This window comes from Diachasma alloeum, unplaced genomic scaffold (assembly GCF_001412515.2).
Source record: "Diachasma alloeum isolate Michigan unplaced genomic scaffold, Dall2.0 Dall_scaffold_00288, whole genome shotgun sequence".
Classification (NCBI taxonomy): Eukaryota; Metazoa; Arthropoda; class Insecta; order Hymenoptera; family Braconidae; genus Diachasma; species Diachasma alloeum.
Window position 1 is genome coordinate 270,179 of NW_021680427.1, and position 12,941 is coordinate 283,119.

A 12,941-nucleotide genomic window follows, 5' to 3' on the forward strand; every position below is an offset into this window, starting at 1 on the left:
GCAGACATCCTCTCGGGCGTAGCTACGGCATTCATTGCATAGCTAACCGATTATGGGAAAATGAAAACATTGCTCGCAGACATTCTCTCTCTCGAGCACACATACACCGGGGGAAAAACTGTCGGAACGCTGGTTTCACCACGCTCCCTATCCCATCAGGGTCGTTGTTCGCAGACATTCTCTCGAACTATCATTTTTGGGATTACAAGACTCCCATAGCCCCTGATAATATTTTGTATCGGCTCGCAGATATTTCTCGAGAATTTTGGGAGAATGTTGAAGCATTCTCCCAAAGAAACAACAATACTAAATTTTTGAAATTTTAATGGGTCCCCTCACACATGGGAATTGAGGGTAACGAAGAAGCCGACCGCCTTGCCGGAGAGGCCACGGAAAACCCTTTAAACTGTACATTCAAAGCTCCATTCACTGATTTCCGAGAAAATTTTAGAAAACAGTCTCTAGACTTGACTTTGGAAAAATGTATAAACGAAGGCAGAGAGAAAGGAAAACTCTATTTCGAAAATTTCTATATTGAAAGATGTCTACCATGGTTTCGTAACAAAAAACTCGCGAGAAGAACTCTTGTTTGGGTCAATAGGGCCCGTTCAAACCACTATCACCTCGCAGCATCCCTCAAAAGGAAAAAAATAATAGCCTCAGCTCAATGCGCATGTGGTCACCCATCGGAGGATCTCGAACATGTCCTTTGGGACTGCCCTCGATACAATCAACACAGACAGTCCATGTTCCACTCACTCGTCGCGAACCAATTCTATCCACCGTACTCTAGTACTACTATGCTAAAGGAACTAAACATGAAATGTATTGAAATCATCGACAAGTTCCTCTTTGATTGTAAAATAGATGTTTAAGAACGTTATCAACCAGGACTTACTGTATATTCTCCCTGTATATACTATTTCTTCTTTTTTCTCTTTATTTTTACTTTTTGTATATATAAATAGCTATGTGACCGATAGGTTTGTGCTCAAATAAAAAAAAAAATTTCGAGCATACTTTCCCTAACCTCATTGTTCCTCTTGTCATTCAGAGTTTCTCAATTTCAGATGGCGTCAGTACCGTCGATTACATTAAACGAGCTGTTGGACGAAGCGGCAAATTCAGAGGGAGATGATGCGACGTTCGACCAAATAAAAGCTTTAGCTAAGGCCAATCTCCCTGACAGTTGGTTGGATTTAAAAATTCAAAATCTCTCCACGACAGATCTTTTTGGTGAAACTAACAAGATTAGGGACGATGTCCTATCCAAGATTAAGTTTGCACTTCCGACTGTCGAACTGGCAAAAATTTTCAACCCTGAGGCTTTGGCCCTTAGTGAGGAATTTTTTGAAGAAATTAAGCTCTGGATGTTGGGTTGGCCTTTCTGTAGAGCGGTAATCAGGAGTCCACCTGCTCTGGTTAATCAAATACGAGGTTCCTCGTCGGAGGCACAATCATTCATCAACTTAATAAAACCGATGAGTTATCTGTTCATTTCTCGAGTTGCTGCTGATCAATTACTCAAGTGGGAGGGGAAGAAGGATGAGGAGAATAAACAATCAGAAATCGATGAAGAGACAGAGGCCTAATGCCAAACGAGCGCGTGGCAACAACTTTGAGTCTCAGGTGTTTTCAATTCTTAATGATTTGAACAACAAAATCGACAAAATAAAAAATTCTGAATACCACTCTCGTCAGAAGGATGAGAGGTTCCCGTCCGACGATGATTCTAGTTCTGCAGAGGACAACCCATCTCTCTCAGACTATCAGGGTGATCCACCCCATGACAAATACACTCCCACAACCTTCATGGACTTGGACCTATCACTAATTCCTCAGGTGAAAGAATGTGATCCCCTCATCCCAGCCCCGGATCCAGAGATTAAAGCTCAAGGAATCAGTTGTCAGAAGCTGGGCTCCACATCTTGGAACACAATAAGGTATAAGGACGTCCGCAAAAAGTTGCAAGCATCCCCGGTGTTTGACAGCCTCAGAATAAATAGCCAATTGGGTTTCTTCGCTCCAAAATCATTCAGTTCCTCGCTTCTATCCAGATCTGATGCATTGGCTGGTACATTTACTCATGGTCTCCTATTGCAGAGACAGAAGCTATCGTCAGCGGTTAAATCGTTGATAACAAAACATCCTCAAATGAGTGATGACATCAAGACGGCCTTTCTTGGAGATTCATCAGTGAAATCAATTTCAGATGATTTACTGCACTTTGTTTGTGCTCGTAGAGCGGATATCATTGAACTGAGGAGAGGTTATTTTAAACCAAGGAATCCTCAGCAAGCTTTGAAGCTTTCAGAGATACCCCCATCTGAATCGCACTTGTTCGAGGAGAAATTACTCTCGGAGTTCCTGGATCAACAGGGTGGTGTCCAAAAAGTATTTTTTCAAGAGAAAAAACCCTTTCTCGGCGGCGAGTCCAGGGACGGCCATTCAAAGTCTCAACCAATCATAAAAAGCTCCTCTCAGCCACGCCCTCCAAAACAACCCTACAAATTCTCATCTAATCCCCCTCGTAGATAGCTCCCTCTCTCCAGGCTTCCTTCCAATCAACGTTGGAGTCCCGCAAGGTTCCATCCTTGGACCGCTGCTCTTCTCCCTTTTCATCAATGACATCGGTGATGTGATTCTTGAAGCGCGTCACTTGCCGTACGCCGATGATCTGCAGATTTATATGAGTTGCTACCCGTCTGCCTCAATGAGGATATTTGCCGTATTAGGGCTTGGGCTGCCGCCAACAGACTCCAGCTGAATGTAGGCAAGACCAAGGCCATTTTTTTTTCTAGCCAAGCGTCTTATCAACGCTATTGACTCCACTCCGCCTTGCCTCCACTTGGTGCCGACGGCTCAGTCATCGAAGTTGTGAGCAGCGTCAGGAATTTGGGGGTTTTTATTGACAGCAAGCCGACATCAGCTCCCATGTCCAGCATGTGGGATCCAGGATCAACTGCGCACTGTACCAACTTTACAGCCTTCGCAGGTACACAGACAAGCCGCTACGCATAATGCTTGTCAACAGGGTTCACGCTCATACCTGGCGGAGCTCTTTGCTGCGTACACCTCAACTCGACCCCGAAGGCAGGTGCAAGCCCAGCAGGCTCTGGTGTTGCCAAGCTTTAGGACGGAGTGCTACAGGGCCGCATTAGCGGTGGCTGGTCCTGTGATCTGGAATGGCATCCCAGTTTCCATCAGAGACCAATCCTCGCCTGCGGCTTTCAAAACCAATCTGAGGCGTTGGCTTATGCAGAGAGAGAGAGAGAGAGAGAGAGAGAGAGAGAGAGAGAGAGAGCCCGAGAGCGTCCTAGTGACTAAATGTTCTTCATATCTTATTTCTCATTTTTCTTTTCTCAATTCCCATCTAATTCATTTATTTTATTAGATTTTACGTCTTNGAGAGAGAGAGAGAGAGAGAGAGAGAGAGAGAGAGAGAGAGAGAGAGAGAGAGCCCGAGAGCGTCCTAGTGACTAAATGTTCTTCATATCTTATTTCTCATTTTTCTTTTCTCAATTCCCATCTAATTCATTTATTTTATTAGATTTTACGTCTTTGTTATTTTTTTTATTATGTTTTGTTCAAAATTCTGAACAATAAAGTTTATTATCTATCTATCTATCTATCTATCCATCCAAGGAAGGGAAGTACGAGTCTAGACCATCAAAGGGCCCTTCAAAACGAGGAGACTCTTCGAGAAAGAGAAGTCGCAGTTTCCGAAGAACATGACTATCCATTCGAGGGAGGTCAATTGAGTCGGTTCATTCCTCAGTGGGAAAAACTAAATGCTCCAAAATACATTCTAAGCATCTTACAAGGTTATTCGATTCCGTTCACAAGAACACCTCCATCGATTCCCCTTACAATCACAAACATCATGAAATACTCTACCAAAGAATCACCTCAAATGTCAAAGGAAATAGAATCAATGCTATTTCAAAGAGTGATAGAAAAAGCAAGTTGGAAGACAGGCTTCATATCTCCGATGTTTCTCATCCCAAAACCAAATGGAAAATTTCGACAAATCTTCAACCTTCGATGCTTAAACGATTATCTCCATCCACCAAAATTTCGGTTGGTAAATCAACGCAGAGTTCCCTCATTCCTCCAGAGAAACGACCTCTTAGCAAAGATAGACCTCTCTCAGGCGTATCTTACCGTACCAATAAAAAAGACTCATCGCAGATATCTCTGCCTGTCTTACAGAGATCAGCTGTACAACATAACTTGCCTGCCATTCGGACTGTCGACAGCTCCCTTGGTCTTCTCCAGGGTAAGCAACTGGATTGCAGGTGTCCTTCGTCAAGAAGGAATCCGAGTACTCGTCTACCTGGACGGACGACTTTCTCCTTGCTCATCAGGATGCCGAGACTCTACGAAACCAAGTCCGATTTGTGATGAATCTCCTTCAGTCCTTGGGCTGGATGATAAACAGGGCATCTTGTGGGATACCGAGCTCAACGAGATGGCGCTCCCCGAGGTCAAGAAGGCTCGAATTCTTCTACTCATAGAAAAGATGTTGGTCTCGGGGGTCTGGAGCTGGAAATTGGGGAGTTCTCTGTTGGGAATGTTGAATTTCGCAACAATTGTTACACCCCTGGGAAGACTTTTCTCACGACAACTGCAACGAGGATGTCGTCGGCTTTCGAAAATTACTCCAAGCAAGAAGTTTCCTCTCCTCCACTTGAGCAGCCTAGACTGCTCATGGTGGAAAAGGAACATTCATCAGACCAGCCCGATCTTTCGTTCAGATTCCAACATCTTCTTAACGACAGATGCCTCCCAGACGGGCTGGGGATTTCAGCTAGACCAGATTTATCAGGCAGGGAGATGAACTCCGGATCAATTGGAGTGGCATATAAATCGCGAGGAGCTTTACACGGTGTTGCTGGCAATTTAGGCCTTCAAGGATTATCTAAAGGGCAAGTCAGTTATGCTGCAGGCAGACAACAAGACAGCCATAGCCTACATCAGGAATCAAGGGGGAACGCGTTCACAAACGCTACTGAATCTAGTCAAAGAACTCTTGGTTGGAACTCTGGTAGGTTCGATCAAACTGCTTATCTTCTTATCAGCTGAGAGACGTAAAGCTCGCAAGGACCTTTCACATCTATTCATCACAACAAGGGGAATCGTGGGAGCTGCATCACGAACGATTATTGCTGGGTAGATTCAGAATATTTTTAAGGAAGCTGGGATTGTAGCCAGTCCAGGCTCAATCAGATCTGCAGTGGCTTCACATAATTATCACAAGGATATGGATTTGGATGAACTACTCAGAAGAGGCAACTGGAAAGGACCTAACAATTTCTTTAAACATTATTGCGAGAAAATAGAAGAGTCTAACGTTCCCAGACCAAAAGGTCCTTTAATTGAAAACTTCACACCAGTCTAATACTGGAAATGTTACTTTTTCACTTTATTTCATGTAACTCATTGTCAATTTAAGAATAAAAAATTTCTTTCCTAAATTTTTGGGTCACAGTACACTTTCAAGTGCCGGCAGATTATAAACATGTCTCCGAAGGGTCAAGCCCAAGGTATAGACATAAAATAGAATCGTTTTCCATCCCGAAGGGAAGAAAACGTATATTTTAGGTCTTGTCGAGGCTTGACCCGAGTGAGGCCTTGCCGTCACCAGGAGCATGAGGAATAACTTTTTCTTATTCCTCATGATTCGGAAGAAATTTCGCGGGAGTAGGTTGAATATGTCACTTTCTGAAAATGTCACGATCTGAGTCGGTAGGGCAGAAACTAGAATCCGCTTGTGGTGACATCTGAAGAGTAACTTGATAATCAAAATTAAATGGGATCCGAGAGATGGCGAGCGCGCTGCTGAAATATGGTTAACAGTGGTTGTCACATTAGATTCTGTAGAAGAACAACGATTAGAGGAGTCGACTTAGCGGACCCAGTTGAGAGTTAGAACTCTTGAATTTTTACAGCAGTTAACAGAAAGTTAAGAGTTGAACTAACAGTCTGAACTCTTAACATTCTCCAGAGTTAAGAGTTCAGATTCGGGAGGTTTCAAGAGCTCTCTGAACTGTCAACATTTTCCGGAGTTGAAAGTTCAGTTTCGGGGGGTTTTAAGAGCTCTCTGAACTCTAGACATCCTTCAGAGTTCAGAGTTCAGTATCGGGAGTTTCCGGTGCTATATCAACTCTTAACATTCTGCAGACTTATGACGTTAGTATGGGGGGGGGACTCAGAACTCACAAGATTCTCCAGAGTTGAGAGTTAATTTTCAGGAATTTTCAGGAGCAATTTGAACTCTCAACATTCTCCAGAGTTGAGAGTTCAGATTCGGGATGTTTCAAGAGCTTTCTGAACTCTTTACATTCTCCAGAGTTGAAAGTTTAGTTTCGGAGGATGGCAAGAGCTCTCTGGACTCTCAACATTCTCCAGAGTTGAAAGTTCAGTTTTGGGGAGTTTTACGAGCTCTCTGAACTCTTAACATTCACCAGAATTAAGAGTTCATTTCCCCCTTTGAGTTAATTTCCATGAAGTTTTAGGGGCAGTATGAACTTTCAACATCCTCCAGAGTTGAAAGTTCAGTTTCGGGGGTTTTTAAAAACTCCGTGAACTCTTGAAATCCTTCAGAGTTAAGAGTTCAGTAAAGGAAGTTTTCAGTGCTATATTAACTCTTAACATTATTCAGACTTATGACTTTAGAATAGGGGGGGGGGGGGGGGGAGTTCGGGGGTAGAGCTTTCTGAACTCTTAATATTCTTTACAGTTAAGAGTTCAGATTTGGGATGTTTGAAGATCTCTCTGAACTCTTAACATTCTCCAGAGTTAACAGTTTATTTCCAGGAAGTTTGAGGGGCAGTTTGAACTTTCAACATTCTCCAGAGTTGAAAGTTCGGTTTCGCGGGGTTTCAAGAGCTCTCTGAACTCTTGACATCCTTCAGAGTTAAGAGTTCGGTATTGGCAGTTTACGGTTGTGTGTATGGGGGCGAAGAGGGGTAACGAGCACTCTGAACTCTAAACATTCCTCAGAGTTAAGCGTTCAGATTCGGGATGTTTCAAGAGCTCTCTGAACTGTCAACATTTTCCAGAGTTGAAAGTTCAGTTTCGGGGGGTTTTAAGAGCTCTCTGAACTCTAGACATCCTTCAGAGTTCAGAGTTCAGATTCGGGATATTTCAAGATCTCTCTCTCTCTCTCTCTCTGAACTCTTTACATTCGGTGTTTCAAGAGCTTTCTGAGCTCTTAACATACTCCAGAGTTGAAAGTGCAGTTTCGGGGCATTTCAAGAGCTCTCTGGACGCTCAACATTCTCCAGAGTTGAAAGTTCAGTTTCGGGGGGTTTTAAGAGCTCTCTGAACTCTAGACATCCTCCAGAGTTCAGAGTTCAGTATCGGGAGTTTCCGGTGCTATATCAACTCTTAACATTCTACAGGCTTAAGAGTTTCGTTTGTTGGGGGGGAAGAGGCACGTTGAACTCTCCACACTATCCAGAGTTAAGAGTTCATTTCCAGGAAATTTTAGCGGTTGTCTGAACTCTGGACATCCTACACAGTTAAAAGTTCAATATCGGAAGTTTCCGGTGATATATTACTCTTAAGATGATGCAGACTTATGACGTTAGTATGGGGGGGGGGACTCAGAACTCTCAACATTCTCCAGAGTTGAGAGTTCATTTTCAGGAATTCTCAGGAGCAGTTTGAACCCTCAACATTTGTCAGAGTTGAGAGTTCAGATTCGGGATGTTTCAAGAGCTTTCTGAACTCTTTACATTCGATGTTTCAAGAGCTTTCCGAATTCTCCAGGGTTGAAAGTTTAGTTTCGGGGGATCCAAAGAGCTCTCTGGACTCTCAACATTCTCCAGAGTTGAAAGTTCAGTTTCGGGGGGGTTTTAAGAGCTCTCTGAACTCTTAACATTCACCAGTATTAAGAGTTCATTTCCCCTTTTGAGTTAATTTTCATGAAGTTTTAGGGGCAGTATGAACTTTCAACATCCTCCGGAGTTGAAAGTTCAGTTTCGGGGGTTTTTAAAAAGTCCCTGAACTCTTGTAATCCTTCAGAGTTAACAGTTCAGTAAAGAAAGTTTTCAGTGCTATATTAACTCTTAACATTATCCAGACTTATGACTTTAGAATAGGGGGGGGGGAGTTCGGGGGTAGAGCTTTCTGAACTCTTAATATTCTTTACAGTTAAGAGTTCAGATTTGGGATGTTTGAAGAGCTCTCTGAACTCTTAACATTCTCCAGAGTTCAGAGTTCAGTATCGGGACGAACAGAAGTTAACTATATAGAGTGCTAAGAGTTCAAAGAACGTTTCAAACCCTCAAAACTGAACTCTTGAACTCGGAACAATATTGATAATTCAGAGACCAACCAGGACTGCCGAAACTTAGCTCTCAACTCTGGAGAATGTTGAGAGTTCAGAGATAACAGCCGCAGTTAGTTACAACGGTCAAAAGATACACCGAACCCTAACTGTCTACTCTGAAGATAATAATAACAATAATAGAGAGTTGATATTTTGCCCCGCGAATTACCAAGACCAAACTATCTACTCTCTCATGAGAGCCGAGAATTGTCATGGACTCTTTCTAAGGATCAGAAGATAGTATTATTGCTCTTTACATTTTTCAAAAATATGGACGATCATTATCGGAACATACATAAAATGTAGAAATGCATTGTAAATAAAATATTCAATTCTATTGTTGTTTTTTCGTAGCATGAACATTATCTTATCGTTCTATAACTTCATAGGATTGCTGATAATGGATCCAGAAGAGGCATCCAAAAAGGATGGAGTTCCTATGGATATTTTCGAGATTTTTTATACAAATCACATCATGGTAACAGTAGGACCCGAAGCAAAGATTCCTGATGGAGGAAGCTTTGTAGCTGGGGGAGGGGAGGGAGCGGGGCCTCTTCAAGCTGATGAAGCTGACCTCGAGGAAGTGGAGGGCGATCGTCAGGAACGTCAAGATGATGTGGAGCAGCAACATGGTGAAACAACCTCTGCAGCTGGGGGAGGGGAGGGAGCGGGGCCTCCTCAAGCTGATGAAGCTGACCTCGAGGAAGTGGAGGGCGATCGTCAGGAACGTCAAGATGATGTGGAGCAGCAACATGGTGAAACAACCTCTGCAGCTGGGGGAGGGGAGGGAGCGGGGCCTTTTCAAGCTGAAGAAGCTGACCTCGAGGGAGTAGAGGGCGATCGTCGGGAACGTCAAGATGTGGAGCAGCAACATGGTGAAACCTCTGCAGCTGGGGGAGGGGAGGGAGCGGGGCCTCCTCCTGATGAAGCTGACCTCGAGGAAGTGGAGGGCGATCGTCAGGAACGTCAAGATGATCTCGTTGACCAGCATGACAACGACAGTCCAGGAACGTCTTCCATAGGGGTTCATCCAAGCAATGTAAGTAATTGAATTCCTAGTTGACAAAATCAACACGCATCCTTTGTACATACTGACAATTGATATTTTTCGTCTTTTTGTAAAAGAATCAGATTCAATCGACTGACTCGAATATCCATAATTTCAGGATTCACTGCAAGTTAAAAGTGATATCCTGCTGTCTGGGGCGAAGAAGATTAAAATTTTCGTGGAGAGACTACCCGAAAGCGAAACTCAAATGTTCTCATCGGCAGGAAATGTCAATCAACTCCTCCAAGCGAAACCAATCCATAAGATAAAGCCACAACCTCGTGTATTTAAAGAAATAGCTAAACTGCGTGCACACAACATTCTCCTCGAAGCGCGTATAAAGAAGTTGGAGCAAAACTCCTCCAGTAATCCAGCCCAGAGCAGCCGAAAGCGGTCTAATGTTGTGGAAGTGGACAGTGATGACAGTGAAAACGTTTTTCACAGCAAAAGACCTACTTCAACGAACAAAAGATTTCGAACATCAACACGTCCAGGCGACGAGAAGGACAAGAAGATGAAGAAGAAGAAGGAAACCGTCACTGAGAAAGTGGTAAATTATTTTCCTGGAAAAAAAGTTTTCACATAGTTTATAAAATCCATTCCATAATAGCACACAGTGACGTTGTTTCATGATAGATAGTTGGCCCCGTAACGCACTCCACTTGAACTGAAAATGTTGAGAGTTCAGAGAGCTGTTGAAATATCCCGAAACTGAATTCTTAACTCTGGAGAATTTTAAGAGTTCAGAGAGCTCTTAAAACCCCCCGAAACCGAACTTTCAACTGTGGAGAATGTTGGAAGTTCAAACTGCCCCTAAAACTTCCTGGAAATGAACTGTTAACTCTGGACAATGTTGAGAGTTTAACGTGCTTCTCCCCCTCAAAAAACTAAACTCTGAAGCCTGCAGAATGTTAAGAGTAATATACCACCGGAAACTTCCAATATTGAACGTTTAACTGTGTAGGATGTCCAGAGTTCAGACAACCGCTAAAATTTCCTGAAAATGAACTCTTAACTCTGGATAGTGTGGAGAGTTCAACGTGCTCCTCCCCCCCAACAAACGAAACTCTTAAGCCTGCAGAATGTTAAGAGTTGATATTGCACCGGAAGCTCCGGATACTGAACTCTGAACTCTGGAGAATGTCAAGAGTTCAGAGAGCTCTTCAAACATCCCAAATCTGAACTCTTAACTGTACAGAATATTAACAGTTCAGAAAGCTCTACCCCCGAACTCCCGCCCCCCACCCCTCCTATTCTAAAGTCATAAGTCTGGATAATATTAAGAGTTAATATACCACTGAAAACTTCCTTTACTGAACTATTAACTCTGAAGGATTACAAGAGTTCAGGGACTTTTTAAAAAACCCCGAAACTGAACTTTCAACTCTGGAGGATGTTGAAAGTTCATACTGACCCTAAAACTTCATGGAAATTAACTCAAAAGGGGAAATGAACTCTTAATACTGGTGAATGTTAAGAGTTCAGAGAGCTCTTAAAACCCCCCCGAAACTGAAATTTCAACTCTGGAGAATGTTGAGAGTCCAGAGAGCTCTTGTGATCCCCCGAAACTAAACTTTCAACCCTGGAGAATTCGGAAAGCTCTTGAAACATCGAATGTAAAGAGTTCAGAAAGCTCTTGAAACATCCCGAATCTGAACTCTTATCTCTGGAGAATGTAAAGAGTTCAGAAAGCTCTTGGAACATTCCGAATCTGAACTCTCAACTCTGGCGAATGTTGAGAGTTCAAACTGCTCCTGAAAATTCCTGAAAATGAACTCTCAACTCTGGAGAATGTTGAGAGTTCTGAGTCCCCCCCCATACTAACGTCATAAGTCTGCATCATCTTAAGAGTAATATATCACCGGAAACTTCCGATATTGAACTTTTAACTGTGTAGGATGTCCAGAGTTTAGACAAGCGCTAAAATTTCCTGGAAATGAACTCTTAACTCTGGATAGTGTGGAGAGTTCAACGTGCCTCTTCCCCCCCAACAAACGAAACTCTTAAGCCTGCAGAATGTTAAGAGTTGATATAGTACCGGAAACTCCCGATACTGAACTCTGAACTCTGGAGGACGTCTATAGTTCAGAGAGCTCTTAAAACCTCCCGAAACTGAATCTTCAACTCTGGAGAATGTTGAGCGTCCAGAGAGCTCTTGAAATGCCCCGAAACTGAACTTTCAACTCTGGAGTATGTTAAGAGCTCAGAAAGCTCTTGAAACACCGAATGTAAAGAGTTCAGAGAGAGAGAGAGAGATCTTGAAATATCCCGAATCTGAACTCTGAACTCTGAAGGATGTCTAGAGTTCAGAGAGCTCTTAAAACCCCCCGAAACTGAACTTTCAACTCTGGAAAATGTTCACAGTTCAGAGAGCTCGTGAAACCTCTCGAATCTGAACTCTTAACTCTGGAGAATGTTAAGAGTTCGGAGAGTTCTTGAAATCCACCGAAACTGAACTCTTAACTCTGGAGAATGTTAAGAGTTCAGGCTGTTAGTTCAACTCTTAACTTTCTGTTAACTGCTGTAAAAATTCAAGAGTTCTAACTCTCAACTGGGTCCGCTAAGTCGACTCCTCTAATCGTTGTTCTTCTACAGAATCTAATGTGACAACCACTGTTAACCATATTTCAGCAGCGCGCTCGCCATCTCTCGGATCCCATTTAATTTTGATTATCAAGTTACTCTTCAGATGTCACCACAAGCGGATTCTAGTTTCTGCCCTACCGACTCAGATCGTGACATTTTCAGAAAGTGACATATTCAACCTACTCCGTTTCGCGTCGTCCGCGCTAGCCGCACTTGAAACTCGGATAAAGGTACCCTTTTCCCCTCATAGATGGCTCTCAAGGTAGGTTTTCTGGTATGTTGGGCACACGCACATGCAAAGGATCACGCAAGGTAATCTCCGAAGGGTCAAGCCTCGGCAAGACCTAAAATATACGTTTTCTTCCCTTCGGGGTGGAAAACGATTCTACATTTTATCATGGAATTTTTTCTCTGACAAAAAATTTTTTTTACGTATCTCCCCAAAATGCTCATTTTCGAGATAAACACTCGATCATCGTAACATTATCAAGTTCCGCCACATGACATAAATATTACTGAATGATGAAACTTTTAGATCTCAATTTAAGGCCCAGATGGATTATCTTTCGAACGTTATCTCGATTGGTTTTCCATCTTTATAATGTAAAATATATCACATTTCCATTGAATTTTACATCACGCGGGATTCTCTAAAAATTATAACTATACAATCAAAAAAAGTTGAACAAAAACTGAACATTTTGAAAGAGTGTTTTTAATAAAGATTAAAAAATAAGTCCGATAGAGACGAAATAGTGAATGGATAATTTATCATGCTAACTAACGATCTGACAGCCATTGACTACTGTGACAAATGACGGCCTAACATCAGCCATTAGATACATCAAATTATTAATTGGTAATTTCCTCCTTATTGGGTTTATTTCTCAATATTATTCAAAAACTCTCTTTGAAAATGTTCAACTTTTTATCAACGCTTTTTTGATTGTACAATTATAATTTTTGGAG